This window comes from Hesperophylax consimilis, chromosome 5 (genome assembly GCF_061612785.1).
Source record: "Hesperophylax consimilis isolate HC1 chromosome 5, BYU_Hcon_1.0, whole genome shotgun sequence".
NCBI lineage: Eukaryota > Metazoa > Arthropoda > Insecta > Trichoptera > Limnephilidae > Hesperophylax > Hesperophylax consimilis.
Window position 1 is genome coordinate 13,303,975 of NC_142840.1, and position 17,257 is coordinate 13,321,231.

At 39.7% G+C, this 17,257-nt stretch overlaps 1 protein-coding gene across 1 annotated transcript in view; it reads left to right on the forward strand.

The window, feature by feature from the left end:
• The window catches only part of LOC149423563 (transmembrane protein 129-like), a 30,181-nt gene extending 16,672 nt beyond the window's left edge, over positions 1–13,509 (forward strand). The window contains exon 6 of the mRNA XM_089631646.1: positions 12,977–13,509. The gene's annotated coding sequence lies outside the window, so the exon portion shown is untranslated. The remainder of the gene's footprint in view (positions 1–12,976) is intronic.
• Positions 13,510–17,257: the final 3,748 nt, after the last annotated feature.

Sequence of the window (17,257 nt, forward strand, 5' to 3'; positions counted from 1 at the left end):
ATATCCTCGACTTCCGGCGCTAAGGATCAGGGATACTGGAATCATCAGGTCGTGAATCTGAAATCATCCGATCTCCGTCAGCTCAAACGGTTTCAGTCGGAGTCAATTTCCAACCTAATTCTGGATGACTTCTCCTCCTATAGTGGGGTAAGTACTTATTGAATTTGACAGGAAGGACGTCAGAAAGCGCCGAAACAACTTCATATTCGTCACGATCCCTTCGTTCTGTCAGCGAGAAAATCCTCCTCACACGCCAGCCAAGAATAGCATAGCCCTTATCCGCTTTGTTCCTTCGTCTACCGGCTAACTCAAGTAGGAAAGCCCACTAGCAATTTTCGTTCCCTTCGATCTGAACTCAGTGAAAGCGTCCTCTCACCAGCTGAAAATACTCGAAACAGAGGTCTATTCCGGGTGACTATCTAAGGCTGGTCCGCCAACACCTTCGACAGAAACCGGTGCTTTTACGGGAATAACTCAACCACACCAATAGCAGGGGAAAAAGCCGGCGCTGCTATACTAAAATAGACGTTATCTCGGTATCCAGGGTTATCGACTTTGCTAACACAAAAGTCCCTATTAGGCAAGCCAAATTACAAATTTCGTTCCCTTCGCTTTTGTCGCTTTGGTAAGATAGGACAGCCTACGGAAAATTCGTACACTCCGTCCCCGCCAAACTCATGAAAGATGAAAATCTCACTTGATAGAATAGGAATGCCAGACAGATGCATTCTCCCGGCGGCTAGCCTCGATCCGCTGCGTTATTCCGATTCAAAAATGAATTAAAATTATATGCTAACAGAGAAACCCCTGTAATAACTACAATAGACCGCAGCCTTCACAAAGTTCGTAAAACGGACTTGGAAGTAGATATTAGTGGTACGTAGGTATACGCACGTGGCTCTAATATTTGAAGTAATGGTGCACTCGCTGTACATGGCTAAGTGAGAGTGATGGTCGAATAAGTTATATTTAATTAAATATATTCTATGAATTCCGTGAAGAATAAGTTGAATTCCCAAGGAGGATACGACAACTCATTGTCAAATAACAGGCATTGAAGCATTTAATTAACCGTTCTATCCGTTACTATTCCGCCCATAGGTATCTGATTGTTTCGACTAGTAACCGTTCTATCCGTTACTATAAAAACACTGCATAAATACAATGGTTTGTGTTCTATAAATTTTGGCGCTAAATATAACTACTGGAGAATTATTAAATCATTTTAATAATTGCATAAAATAGTCTAACTCATAAACAATGTCTATTGTTGGATGGTCTAAAGCGGTTTCAGGGTAACCGTTCTTCGTCCTTTTTTTTTAATAGCCAAGACCCGGTCACTTCAATGCAATGGGTGATTTATGGCCTCCCTTGCTAACAGGTACCTATAGTGCTCAAGTTAAATACCCTTACTTCAAAATACAATTGGATTATTTGGTTTACATTAAGGAAATAAGTGTTAATAATTAGATTATAATGGACTTACCGATACATCTTAGTGTCAACAATCCAAATAATTATAAAAAAAACAAACACAGTCACATGCAGAAAAACTCATGCTGTTAGAAAACCGCACCTTCTACACTAAATGATTTTAGCCGTGTTCGCGTCCCGACGATTAATTCTTGTTGACGCGCTTCTTAGTTTTTACTAACTCGACTATCTTAAAACGCTGACCGATCCTGATTATTCCTGACCGTCTCCCAGACCTTGAAACTCTGACCCCCTTGACTTTATTTCCCGCCTCCCAACGTTTTCAAAACCTGATTCTCTTGAACCGCTTTTTTCACCCTCGACTATCGACTTTCTTCTTCCGTTCTTCAACGCTGACCGTCTATCCGCCCGCGCTCCTTAATCACGACTCTCGACTTCCTCCTTCCGATCTTCAACGCTGACTGTCCCGACCGTCTCCCCGCGCTTTCAAATCCAGACTCCCTCTCCCCAAACCAACCCCCCAAATCACCATATGCGATTTCTAATTTATGTTCTTTTGAATTCTGAATGCGTTTGTTTTCAAAAGACAGAAATGCACTAAAGGAACACATCAATTATGGCCCTAGAACCTGTCACATTAATTTTAAATCGTTTCAAAACCAATAAATTGTTACTTCTTTGTTCAAAGGATGAAACTTGACTACCCCCAGTCCAGTGGCGTGTTGGCCCACCAGCATTTTAGCTCGGCTTACTATTATCAACCACCATCACGGAGGTCTCTGACGATACAGTGCATGTTCCTTTTTTTTTTCTACCCTAATAAATCTAAACACTTGTTTTAAAATCAGTTGTCCAACATCTGGTAATCTCCTATGTCGTGAGACCAACTGAAAATTTCTTTCCCACCATAATAAATCAACAATAAAAAAAATGTCCCAGGGCAAGTTCATCACAGACTCCCTTCTGGAAAAATAATAGTGGGAGTAGATACAGAGATAAGCTATTGTCAGCTATTATTGTTCCATCACCCTTAGCAGCAGAACACGTTTGAACTCGCCAATAATACCTTTTTTTTTTTTTTTTGTTGACCGTGCTCGATCTTTGCAAAACATTGTAATCACAATAACTATCGCGTCTGGAGTGCATGTTTGCACATACTCCCAATGGAACACAAGGCCACACCTGGGTAATTACAATATGTGCAAGAATGTATATAAAAAAAAAAAAATTTTTTTCTTTTTGGGTGCGCACCCGCCCGCGCTAACCCGATGGCTTTCTACCTTTTGACCAAAGCCTCTCGTACAATGTTTTAACAAAGATCGTGCCACAATCTCGCGAGTATAATTTAGTGTTCAGCGGTCGCCAGTCACGCGTGCCCTCATGGCTATTTGTAACCCTTGTGTGTTTTTTTTTTCGTTATTATTATTTTCATATTTTTTTCTCTGTCAATATTAGTTTGAATTCGCTGTTCTCTAACGACCGGTGTACAACTTGGCAAAAAAAAAAATAAGACAATTGAAATATCTGTTGCTTAACTAACACATTGAAACTGTTAACATTCATTTATCGTTGACTTAAGAAAGACTTAAAATTAATGTTTTTTTTTTCTTTAATGACAAACTAGTGCCTACAAAACAAAGTATTTTATTTTTCTCTAGCATCTTTTCCAAATAATTACTGCTTATCAGCATTTCTTAAGATAATCATAATTACAACAATATTTATTCTCAAGTGCATTTATGAAAGGCTTTCAATAAAGAGTCTCGCCTATTTGTTCTAACGGAACATCCTGCCTTATATAACCTTGCACAATAAAATCTTAACCTTGTGTAAACTGCCCTTACTTTGTTAAATCCAATTTTTTCTTAAAGGAAACACAATTATTAATACTACTACCGTCCTACTGTCATAAACTATCAAAGCCATTACTCTGCCCTTTTGACTCCTAACTGATCCATTCATACGCTCTCCCCTTTCTTTCTCTTAGTCGCACTTGTCCCCGCTAGTCTGTGTCTCGCCTTTGTTAACGTAATACCTCGCTAGATGTATGGCACTGTAATTACCCCTAATCTTCCTAGTTTTTGGGTCTACCAGTGTATAAGTATTGCTATAGGGGGTGGCCCCGATGACGTAAGGCCCCTCAAATAACAATGAGAATTTTTTTGTCTTCTTTTTCAAAAGGTCCGACTGTGCGAAACGCCTCAGTTTTACTATTGCACCGATCTCATAAACGGCTAGTCTCTTCTTCATGTTAAAGTAATGTTGCCTTTTCGTAGCATTAGCTTGCAGATTCTCGTAGGCCTTCGCTTTTACTTTTGCTAAATCTACGATAGGTACCACACTATTGTCCAAATACTTATCCAGACTGTACCTAGGCCCATTTCCAAATACTATCTCATTTGGAGAAAACCCTGTGCTACAATGTATGCTGTTATTATAAGTATCTTCAATATTGGGCAACAGCGTCGTCCATCTGGTGTGTTTGTCGTGACAATAGATCCTAAATATACGCCCTAATTCTTTGTTGACGCGTTCGGTTATGTTGGGCCCCGGGTTATGCACCGAGGAATGCAGTATTCTAATACCTAACCTACTTAAACAAAGGTTCCACTTTTTTGAAGTAAACTGTGTACCGTTATCCGTCAAGATGGCCGTTGCCTTAATAACCTGCAGGAACTTTTCCAGACACCTTAAAACTGTTGTTGTGTTCGCAACCCTTAAACTAAACAAATTTATATATCTGCTGAAAGAGTCTTGAATGACGAATATATACTTAACTCCAAGTAAACTTCGAGGTAGTGGCCCGTAGAGGTCTGCCATTATCAGCTCGCCTACTTCTCGGGTGATGATCGACTTTCCCGGTCCCACTGTCGGCCTTATCTCTTGTTTCGACAGCTGACAGAGTTCACACTCCCGCACTAATATTTTCGCCTGCTTACTCATTCCTGGCCAGAAGTACCTGTCTTTTAAAGCAGCTATGGTTTTATATCCGCCTCCGTGGCCGATTTCCAGGTGTACGTATCTAATTAGCTCACTCGCCATCTCTTGTGGGACTGCAAGTACACTCCGCCGTTCGCCGCTGAGATAGTACAATACTCCGTTCTTCAAATTATAATTCTTGCCGTATTTACTCAGGCTCCTACTCGGTGTTCCCTGTAGCCCCTTGTCTACAAACTCTCGCACCTTTATCAAAAATTCATCTCTTCCCTGTAGCACACCTATGTTACGCAACCCCTCTTTAAGCTTTCCTTTGTCTCTGACGATAAATGCCGCTATATCTGGGCACTCCGTTCTATCCTCTTGCACTTCCAAAGCATCGTGCGAATATCGAGATAATATGTCCGGGCCTATGTTATCCTTCCCTTTTACGTATTCTACTTTGAAATCGAACTGGTTTAGGTACAGAATCCACCTAGTTATTCTACCGCTATACATTTTCCAACTTTTCAGGAATGACAACGCCTGGTGATCCGTTCTAATGATCAACCTGACGCCGCGCAGGTACGTTTCAAACTTATGTAAACAGTATATGATGGCAAATAATTCTTGTTCGGAAACGGTCCACCTCAGTTCTGGCCCCGTTAACCCCTTACTAACGAACCCTATAACGTGGTGGTTGCTATCTTCATCTAATTGGTAGAGCTCTCCGCCAATTGCGTATCCAGAGCTGTCTGTTTGCAAATAGTAGGTATTCTGCGGATTATGATGGTGTAAAATAACCGAAGATAAAAATAACTCTTTTACATTGTCGAACACCCGCTGTTCCTTGTCCGTCCAACGCCATGGTTGATTTTTTTGTAATAAACTGCATAATCCCTTTGTCGCCTCCCCGTACATTTTCACGAATCGCCGGTAGTAGTTGCACAAGCCTAAAAATGCCCGAACTTGTTTAACTTTTTTTGGCACAGGAAATTTTTGTATCGCCTCCACCTTTTCCGGATCCATCTGGATACCAAAGGGAGTAATAATGTGACCTAACATATGGATTTCCGTGTATAAAAACTGGCATTTCATCAGTCGACATGTCATGTTAGCATCCTTCAGCCTCTTCAAAACCGCGTCTACGTGCCCTAAATGTTCGTCAAGTCCACCGCAGGTAAATACTACTAGGTCGTCTAAATAATTTGCGCAAAATTCGCGGACGCCCGGGCCCAAAATAAGGTCCATCGCTCGGCTAAAACTACCGACAGATGTTTTCAACCCTTGTGGCAGTACTCTGTACACGAATGATTTACCATTGTAAACAAACCCTGTGAACTTGCGACTTTCCTTACTGAGGGGGATTTGAAAATAAGCATTATTTAAATCTAGCGTTGTTATATGCTTTACGCCGTGAAATCTCTGTATGATCTCTGAAGTTAGAGGCGGCTTCTCCACTTCGGACTGCATTCGCGTATTAAGCTCCCTCGCATCTAGCAAAATTCTAACGGTACCGTCCTTTTTTAATGTAAATGTGAGTGGGCTCGAAAACTGTGTCGCTTCTCGGCTAATTATATTCAGGCTCTCCAACTCAGCAATCTTAGCATCTACCTTATCCCTATACGCGAATGGCACTGGATAAGAACGTTTCACGAACGGCGTCTCATCTATCATTCTAATTACATGGGTGTATGCATTCGTAAGGCCCGGGTTTTCAACAAACACTTCCCGATTTTTTAACAATACTTCCGCAAGTTTATCCTTAATAGCTACCTCTAGTTCCAGTTCACCTACAAAGTCGTTGATCTTAGCCGACACTCCCTGTATCATATCTGCTTCGTTGTCAACATCGATGGTGTGCACATGGCACCTGTGCTCGCCCCTGCCGGGATATTGATTGATATTATCTGCTTGCGGCTCAGTACGGATTATTCCTGATAACCTTAATTCCACTTCAAATGTGCCTAATTCCGATGACAGTACCAAACTACGTTTCCGTCCACACTTTAATTCTGCGCTATAATCGTCAAGCCAATTAATTCCTAAAATTATAGATTTTATTAGCTTCGGAACTATAAGACAAGGGGTATTAAACAATGCGTCACCGAAACGTAAAGGAATTAGTACTAAGCTAGATATGCGTTGACTCTTCTGACCTACGGCACCCCGTAGCTGCATAGCCGTCACCGGTATTACGGGATATCGTCTATGGTCGCGCAGTTTACATTGCCACAATTCTTCCGCCACGCACGTTATCTGACTACCGCTATCTATTAGGCACCACACCTTAATCCCGTCAACGTCGGCTTCCACTTCGGGTAGTTGGGACAAGGTACTACCCCTTTCTACTTCATCGTACACCCCTTCCTCAAAAATCGTGTTAAAACCCGCGTATCTCTTTCCTTTCTCACGCTCTCCTACCTCACATTCGTTCCAAATGTCACTCACATGTTGTAGTCTTTTCACACATGAGCCGACGTCCATACCCACATACTCCCTTTTCCAAGCTCTGCCTCTCAATGTCTCGCCTTCTTTTATTCTCCTCGCTTTTACAGGCTCAACCCTTCCATTCTCTCCCTTCCCTAACCCTTTTCCTAAATTCCAATTTTGTCGTAACATTATCCTTAAAGCTATGTTTGTTCTCGCCTCCGGTGCCCCGCTCTCTGCTGGTTGAGTCGATGTCCTCAGGGCATCGGATCCGACTCGACGGCGTTTCCCGCGTGCTCAGCTTCTATCGGCTCCTGCTCTGCGTTGGGGCCCTCAGATGTCCTGCTATTGGCGTTCATTCCAGCCGGCCGGCGTTTTGAACTTTCCCTTACGAAAGTGTTTATATTCCCCCTCTGGAATCGGCGCCTTTCGTGTACTCGCTCCTTTTCCCTCGGTTCCTCTCTCCGTCCTCCCTTCTGGATGTTGCTGGCGATGGGCGGACTAACCATATTGTCCATCTTCCTCAGGAACTCGGCAGCGTCAAGTTCATCTCCCTGTTCTCGAGAGAACCACAACGCTTGCGTTTCCTTCGGGTAATGCCTCATAATTTCATTGATTACCCCGGCCGGGGAATCAGTTATTTTTAAGGCCTTCGCCAGCTCCCAGTATCCGGCAAAGTGCGTAAGCATCGTCATGTCACCGTTTGGGTCCCAAGCCGCATCTGACAACTTCCGTTTGAGTTTATTCTGGCACACTTCTCCCCAATAATTGGCGAGGAAATCTCTCTCAAAATCTTCGATCGTCTTCCACCTGCTACTATAAATCTTCATCCAGCTCTTAGCGTCTCCCTTTAGGCTTTCCTTTGCCACCATCACTTTATCCGTCCTCTTAGTCTTCCGAATGTATTCCCGCAGGTCCTCAAGGAAAGAGATAGGGTTCTGGCTCCCCCCTTTAAAGGATGGCTTCTCCTGCGCAGGAAGTAATTCCACAACCTGTCGCATGTTCCCGGATCCTAGGAGCACTTCCGCCTCGCTCTCTTCCCGTCTTATCACCCGTATTTCTAGTTGTCTTTCAATAGTTTGCACCTTTTCTACTAACGGCCCTAGCGCGTCCTGGATAATCCTCGTCACCTGGCTCAGGTTCACCGGTATTGGCATCTCTCCAACCGTCTCCACTGCGGCAGCGACTTCCTCCCTCGCTGAAGGCCGCCCACGTCCTTTGGCCTTACGTGCTGACCCTTCCATCTTTAACTGTTACCGACACTAGTTGACACTTTAAATCCACAAAGAACACACTATGTTAGATTTCTTATTATTATTATTATTAAAAAAAAATTCACTTTCAATTTATTTTTTATATATTTTTTTTATTTTATTTAATCGATTCTACTTCCGTAATTGGGATTCTGAAACTGACTTATTTTAAAACATTGTTAACATTCAAATACCAGCATCCTGTCCGTTGACCCACTTATAACGGTCAAGTTCGTAATAAGTGTCGTAATAAGCTATTATTTATTTTTGTCCCCGGGGGGGTCCGGTCTAGTAGTACAATACATCTTTGTTATGATTTTACAACCGTCTTGGCCCTAGGGTCTTCCTCACCGTACGTCTATTATTGACTTTAAAATGTTTGTTTAAATTGCACTTTCCCTTTTCGTCTCCCTTCAAAGTAACACGGGCATGTGCCTAGCATGGCGGTCGAAAAAATCCTAAATGCATGTAATAAATAATTTCAATGAATAAGGAAACATAAAAAAAGTTTTATCTGTTATTTCAGGCCTTATCGGAGGTTGGACATCAGCCTCTAGAATGAACTGGGTTTGTGTCTACTACTTGAAGAAACTATTTTCTCCCTCCACAATGTAATACCGTTAATAAATATGTCTTATCGGAGGTTGGATGACAATACAAATTTTTTCTTTCACAATTTTATTTAAAATTTAAATAATCTAATTTATTCCCTGCTGATAAATTCACGGATATTTTTATTACGGATACAATTTTATTTGAAGTTTAAATAAACTAATTTATTCTCGGCTTATAATTCACGGATATTTTTATTTCGGATATTTAGCATTTAAAGCAAATAAACTAATGCGCTGGTGTTAGGTCTACTACTGAAGGAACTATTTTCTCCCTCCACAATGTAATACCTTTACTCACTGTGTCCTATCGGAGGTTGGATAACATCATAAAATTTCGTTCGTATATTTTTATTTGGAATTTAAGTAAATTAATTTTTTCCCTAGTGATAAATTCACGTATAGCTCATCTATTATTGTAGAAATTCACTACCTTCCGCAGTTTCGTGTTTAAAACACTGAACTGTTAGCCCTAGCTTTTTTATATATTTTTTTTCATTGTCTTGAACCAAACAGAATGTAAAACATTTTAAAACCCCACCTCCTGGTCCAACGGCATCACTGTAATGTTTTCACCCTCCCTCAACGTTCTTATTAACGAATTTACATTTTTTTAAGCGTTGGGTTTTAACTTCTCGCGGTTTATCAACCCTTCAATCTTAACGAATTAATATGTCACGTTGTGTCAATTTTTTGTTTCGACAGGGATTAATTCATTGAAGGATCCTTTTAATTGGTTGTGGTAACTTTGGTTCTTTTAGATGAGGCGTGTTACATTCTGAATGGTTTGAAAATAAGACAATGACCGACTACCCTGATTTTAACTACCTTTTCCTACCTTGTTTGCTCGCCCAAACGTTTCCGGTTGCTGCAGTCAATAATGTGCTAATATAATGAGAAAATTAATTACAAGTACATGAAATTCGCTATAAACAATTCAATTCAAGATGCACAAAATTCTAAGTTAATGATTTGACTAGGGATTGTTAGTTTGTGAGTTATTTTCTATGAGTAGGCATTTTCGGGAATAGCTAGAGACAAAACATGTGTTGCTTTCGATTGGTCTCCGTCCAAATCCCACCCATCAACGTGACCAGCTCGAGAGCAGCCAAGTTGATGGTCCAATCCCAACACCTCCAGAAATGAATTGAATATCGCTCAGCGACAGATGAGATAATGACATGTTTTGCCTCCTGCCGGAGGGTGATGAAGGTGGAATGTGGGTCCTTGGTGGTAGCTGTTGATGTTGATGTTGATGATGAATGATGAAGATTCATCTTATACCGTTAGGTACAAGGAGCTGCTCTGGTCCGGTGGCATGATAGCCTGGTGTCAGGAACCATTTGGGTCACGTGGGTAGCGCGAGGTTTAGGTCGCGTCAACCTCCCCCAAATCGATGATGAGTTGAGCTTCGCCAGCATGCCGAAAATTAGGAGTCCACTCTACTAACCTCAAACATAAACATATACTGAAGTGGTTTGCATCAGCAACGTCAGGAGTTCGGGAGTCCCGTGAACACCCCTCTGGTTTACGCTCGTAAAGATAATGATGAATTCAGCTTCAGTTTGTTCGACTTCGCCTCTGCAGTCACGCTACTCCAAATAGCTCCTGGCTCCAGTCTATACAGCTTCCCGTTCCAGTAGAGGTAATGACACATATTTATCATATGTACAATACAGAACATACTTCAAGTCTTTCGTCCACACTCAAAATAGTCATGTCAATATTTAATTTGAACGGGGCGTCCATCCGACATAACGAATGTTTCCTAGACGGGAGATTTTACCCCACTTCAAAGTCATGGTCATTCGCTCTATCGTTTGTTACCCTCCGTTCGCTTCAAATATCAGAGAATGGTAGAAATTGATATCCTCGACTTCCGGCGCTAAGGATCAGGGATACTGGAATCATCAGGTCGTGAATCTGAAATCATCCGATCTCCGTCAGCTCAAACGGTTTCAGTCGGAGTCAATTTCCAACCTAATTCTGGATGACTTCTCCTCCTATAGTGGGGTAAGTACTTATTGAATTTGACAGGAAGGACGTCAGAAAGCGCCGAAACAACTTCATATTCGTCACGATCCCTTCGTTCTGTCAGCGAGAAAATCCTCCTCACACGCCAGCCAAGAATAGCATAGCCCTTATCCGCTTTGTTCCTTCGTCTACCGGCTAACTCAAGTAGGAAAGCCCACTAGCAATTTTCGTTCCCTTCGATCTGAACTCAGTGAAAGCGTCCTCTCACCAGCTGAAAATACTCGAAACAGAGGTCTATTCCGGGTGACTATCTAAGGCTGGTCCGCCAACACCTTCGACAGAAACCGGTGCTTTTACGGGAATAACTCAACCACACCAATAGCAGGGGAAAAAGCCGGCGCTGCTATACTAAAATAGACGTTATCTCGGTATCCAGGGTTATCGACTTTGCTAACACAAAAGTCCCTATTAGGCAAGCCAAATTACAAATTTCGTTCCCTTCGCTTTTGTCGCTTTGGTAAGATAGGACAGCCTACGGAAAATTCGTACACTCCGTCCCCGCCAAACTCATGAAAGATGAAAATCTCACTTGATAGAATAGGAATGCCAGACAGATGCATTCTCCCGGCGGCTAGCCTCGATCCGCTGCGTTATTCCGATTCAAAAATGAATTAAAATTATATGCTAACAGAGAAACCCCTGTAATAACTACAATAGACCGCAGCCTTCACAAAGTTCGTAAAACGGACTTGGAAGTAGATATTAGTGGTACGTAGGTATACGCACGTGGCTCTAATATTTGAAGTAATGGTGCACTCGCTGTACATGGCTAAGTGAGAGTGATGGTCGAATAAGTTATATTTAATTAAATATATTCTATGAATTCCGTGAAGAATAAGTTGAATTCCCAAGGAGGATACGACAACTCATTGTCAAATAACAGGCATTGAAGCATTTAATTAACCGTTCTATCCGTTACTATTCCGCCCATAGGTATCTGATTGTTTCGACTAGTAACCGTTCTATCCGTTACTATAAAAACACTGCATAAATACAATGGTTTGTGTTCTATAAATTTTGGCGCTAAATATAACTACTGGAGAATTATTAAATCATTTTAATAATTGCATAAAATAGTCTAACTCATAAACAATGTCTATTGTTGGATGGTCTAAAGCGGTTTCAGGGTAACCGTTCTTCGTCCTTTTTTTTTAATAGCCAAGACCCGGTCACTTCAATGCAATGGGTGATTTATGGCCTCCCTTGCTAACAGGTACCTATAGTGCTCAAGTTAAATACCCTTACTTCAAAATACAATTGGATTATTTGGTTTACATTAAGGAAATAAGTGTTAATAATTAGATTATAATGGACTTACCGATACATCTTAGTGTCAACAATCCAAATAATTATAAAAAAAACAAACACAGTCACATGCAGAAAAACTCATGCTGTTAGAAAACCGCACCTTCTACACTAAATGATTTTAGCCGTGTTCGCGTCCCGACGATTAATTCTTGTTGACGCGCTTCTTAGTTTTTACTAACTCGACTATCTTAAAACGCTGACCGATCCTGATTATTCCTGACCGTCTCCCAGACCTTGAAACTCTGACCCCCTTGACTTTATTTCCCGCCTCCCAACGTTTTCAAAACCTGATTCTCTTGAACCGCTTTTTTCACCCTCGACTATCGACTTTCTTCTTCCGTTCTTCAACGCTGACCGTCTATCCGCCCGCGCTCCTTAATCACGACTCTCGACTTCCTCCTTCCGATCTTCAACGCTGACTGTCCCGACCGTCTCCCCGCGCTTTCAAATCCAGACTCCCTCTCCCCAAACCAACCCCCCAAATCACCATATGCGATTTCTAATTTATGTTCTTTTGAATTCTGAATGCGTTTGTTTTCAAAAGACAGAAATGCACTAAAGGAACACATCAATTATGGCCCTAGAACCTGTCACATTAATTTTAAATCGTTTCAAAACCAATAAATTGTTACTTCTTTGTTCAAAGGATGAAACTTGACTACCCCCAGTCCAGTGGCGTGTTGGCCCACCAGCATTTTAGCTCGGCTTACTATTATCAACCACCATCACGGAGGTCTCTGACGATACAGTGCATGTTCCTTTTTTTTTTTCTACCCTAATAAATCTAAACACTTGTTTTAAAATCAGTTGTCCAACATCTGGTAATCTCCTATGTCGTGAGACCAACTGAAAATTTCTTTCCCACCATAATAAATCAACAATAAAAAAAATGTCCCAGGGCAAGTTCATCACAACCCTAAACTAGAATATGCCTGCGTTATTTTGTCTCCATTCTACGATGTTCACAATAATCATATTAAATCCTTACAGCATCGCTTCTCAAGGGGAATCGCTTGGAGGTTAGGACTGGAAATAGGCGATTACTCATACGATGAACTTGAAGTAAAATTAAATCTTTCTTCTTTAGAAACATGTGGGAAGGACTTTGATCTCATCTGCATTTTCAAATTTATTAACAGTATGATTGACTCATCTACTTGGTGCAACTCATCCCTTTCAATATCCCTTCCTGGAGATTCAGAAATAATAAATTGCTTTTTCTCAATCAACACTCCACAGATAATGAATACCATTCACCAATGGCAAGACTTGTCAAATCAAATCAGGACCTTTCATTTTTTGGTGTAAGCTGATTGTAAGGTGATTTATGTTAGTCATTACGCAAGTAATATTTTATATTGATGTGGCAAAAGTCGTGAACTCCATCAAAACCTTGTAAATGTCTTGACTTGACATTATCTTTATTGTTTATTTGCCCTATTTTTGTCTTAGCGGTAATTTATTAAGTATCCAGTATTGCAACATTTCTCCTTGTATATGTGTAATATGTAATTTGTTGAAATTGGACATGGTCCTTTAGTAAATAAATAAATAAATAATTAAAATTCAATTTTACTAATAATTGGTATTCAGCATAAAATTAAATGTGCTCTCTGCGCTCATTCATGAATTGACGAATTTACATAATTACCAAATATTAGATATAAAAACAAAAATTATTTCAGTTTTTAAAGAACTAAAACTAAGGTCCAGTTGTTTTGTAGAAATTCACATGTGACAAAGTCATCAAATGGCCACTCAGCGCCATTTTGTTTATTTTTGACATTCGAATGGTTGATTGTCGATTTTAGGTGTGTTTTAGCTTCTTATAAAATTGTAATAAGCTGTAAAACTTAATAACATGATAGTGACCCTCTTCTGCTGATCACAATTTGTTCAAAAGCTGAAACAGTCTTTGAATCGGAATTTAACGGGGATCTTTCAACTGTCAAAAAAAAAAAATGGCGCTGAGTAGCCATATGATAACAAAGTTACATTAGAATTTCTCTGGACGGGTTGTTTCGGAGAATTTGAACAATTCATCAAATTTCAACATTCATTTACGGGTTCTGTGAAAGTCCTATTCAAGTTCTGTTATTATATCATTATAGGCTGGTTGCTTGACAAAACTGAAATAAAAACAGAACTTGATAAAATCTTTCACAGAACTTGAAAATGAACTTTGAAATTTGATGAATTGTTCAAATTCTCCGAAACAACCCGTCCTAATACAACCCATTGAGAGAGAGAGAGGTTGAACGTACAAAATGGCGCTGAATGGCCATTTGATGACAAAGTTACATTTGTCTAAAACAACCCATTGAGAGAGAGAGAGGTTGAATGTACTTCATCGAAAATCGTTCTATTCGTTTTCACACCTCCATGAAAAAACACAGTAAACGATGAACGATGACAAGATGAACGACCTCTCTTCGGGACGGAGCGTTTTTATTTTTTGTTTACTGCCATCTATATGCGAACACCGATATTATAATAACACAATTCCATCAGTAGGAGGTACTTTGCATTGAATGGTTTGATTCCACACTAATAAATTAGTGTGTTTGGAGTAACTGGGGTATGTTCGAATTTTAATTTTACCATCTGCAGATAGATGGCAGTATACGCAATAAAAGTTGGAATACGTACGAAGCTTGATAATAAAGAATTGCAATCTGAAAAACCGATCATACATTCTTTTGACCCCAGAAACGAAAAGAAAACTTCTAAAGAATTATCATACGTGGCGTTGGCATTATTATAATCCCAAATTAATGTCTATGAAATAACATTAAAAAATCGATTGATCGAAATCGAAAAATCGATCACCGATTAATAATTTGTGCTGTTTCAGATTTCTACTTTATAGCAAAATACAGATGGTAACGGAGATAAATTAATCACAAGGTATATTACTGGTATTAGTAAATTTCACCATGCCTACCTTAACTGACCTGGGAAATTAGCTCTGAAATAAAGACCCACAGGTTTATGAAAAGGAAAATAAAATGTTTTTCAAAATTGACCTCAGGGAGATGATTGATCGACGAATTTTAATTCGCAGCAACGATACGCGGACGTGACAAATTAAAAGCAGAATATTAATGATTAGCTTCCATTAGCGTTTTGTGTTCTCATTCAGACCTGCTTTAAACTTTTAAAGCCATTGTTGTTAAATGGCGGAACTACGGTCTACAGTCTACAGTCTACACTGAGTCCGCATTGAAAGGGAAACGGTGGGAAATTTGATCAAAGGGAAATTCGTATTATTATTATATAGCGGGAAAATTTCTCTCTGGATATTGAAATTGCGTGAAACCAAATTAAAATTGGCTACCCGGAAATAATTATGATCGCATGATTATGGTGATTGTAATACGAGATTCTTCGAAATTTTCTTCGCCAATCAAATCTGATTGATTTTTTTAATGGTGGGCTTAATTTCTCTTCTAGTCAAGTCCCACATTATTGCAAAAGCAACATCTTCCGCTCGTAACGATGGTAGCAGGAGTTTTTCAAATACTGTGAAGTTATTTGTATCCCGGGAATGACTTTCTTTTAAAAACAATTTCTAATAATTAGATAAAAAAATCTACACAATGAATCTATTTTTATACAAAGACGACGTCTGATGTTGCGAGTGGGCGGCTGTATGGCGGACACCGGGCGGGAAGTGTGGAATATTTTTTCTTAAAAATATAAAGATTTTTTATTTATTAAAAGATAATACATTACAAAATGATAACAAATTTATAATGTATTATTTATTCCCAGTGAGTTTACAAAACTCATTTAGGGAAAGACAACATTAGATTAGACAAGACAACATAAATACATTAAAATAAATAAACACAGAAGTTATTTTGGAGTTCCAAAGAAATAATGTGTGTCATTAATAAAACTGCTGAGGAATTAGCTTTTAAGAGCTTTTGTCAATGTTTTTTTGTTCGTTGCCGGAAGTTTTAGATTACTAGGTAATGCGTTATATTGCTTCTGTGCAATGTGCTGTAAGGAGTTAATTCCAAATTTAGTCGTGTAAGTAGATAAGTGTATTTGATTTTGTGATCGTGTTTTGTGCTGGTGTATGTCGGAATTAAAGACTGGTTTAGTGTTAGTGTGTGAGGAGTGTTGAATTTTTTTTGTAGAATGGCAGTTGTGATGTTATGTATACTTTGGCAGAATCGTAAAAGGAAGTATTTGTGTCTGTGAGTATATATCTTTGACATGTGTATCCCATGGTAGATTATATATATTCCGTACGGCTCTATTTTGTATGGCTTGTATTTCGGAACTTTTTTTTTGTTAATGGTGCCCCAGATACTAACTAGATAACTCAGGTGGGAGTGGATCATAGCATAATATGTGGCACGCAGCAGAGATGGGGGGAGCACACCTTGGAGTCGATAGAGTACACCGGTTATCGGGGAAATTTTGGATTTTACATTCTCAACATGGGAGTTCCACGATAGGTTAGAGCTATGAGTAACCCAAAATATTTCGTTACTTGAACATGTTGTAGCTTTTTATTTTTTTCATATTTTTTATTAATGGATGTAAACTTCATTCTCAAATCAAAAGATAGTGTACGAGAAATTAAAAGGCCCTTCATAAAATATTACGTCATGAAGCAAATTAGTCAACGTTTTTAAATAGCTGATTTTCCTAACAAAGTCACACAGAAAAATGTTATTACAAGGAAGTTGACAAGATGACATCCGGGTGTATGTTTTACCGCGGCGCGACGCACAGTGTTTCGTTTCATACAAGTCAGACGAAAAAAAACTGTAACACACGAATCAACTACTTGTAAACCAAATTTGTGGTGTATTTTAGCCTAATATGAAGAAAATTTGTTCTAGATACAGCAACATTTTGAATTTATAATTCGCAAAAATGAAAATTACCCTTTGTACAAAATGATTCATTTATGCGCATTTTCGATCATGTACAGAGTTTATACGTTTTCAGAAAAAAATTAAGATTATTTTTTTTATATTAACTCCACACGCGAGGCCCTGAGGAAAATAATATCTACATAAAGAACTTATGTCTTCTCTGGGGATGCTGTGTGGATGGTATTTTTGAGGAGAAGAAGGAGTGAACATGGGTCTTGAAGAGACCCATGTTGTAGAAGGGAGAAAACACAGAGGCCGGCAAATCGTTCCACAGCCCAGCGATTGAACTCAAGAACGAGTCGTAGAAGGGATCCTTTCTCATGTGACAAATGTCAACCGTGCCCAAATGTTGGGCGCGCGTATTTCGTGTTTCCCG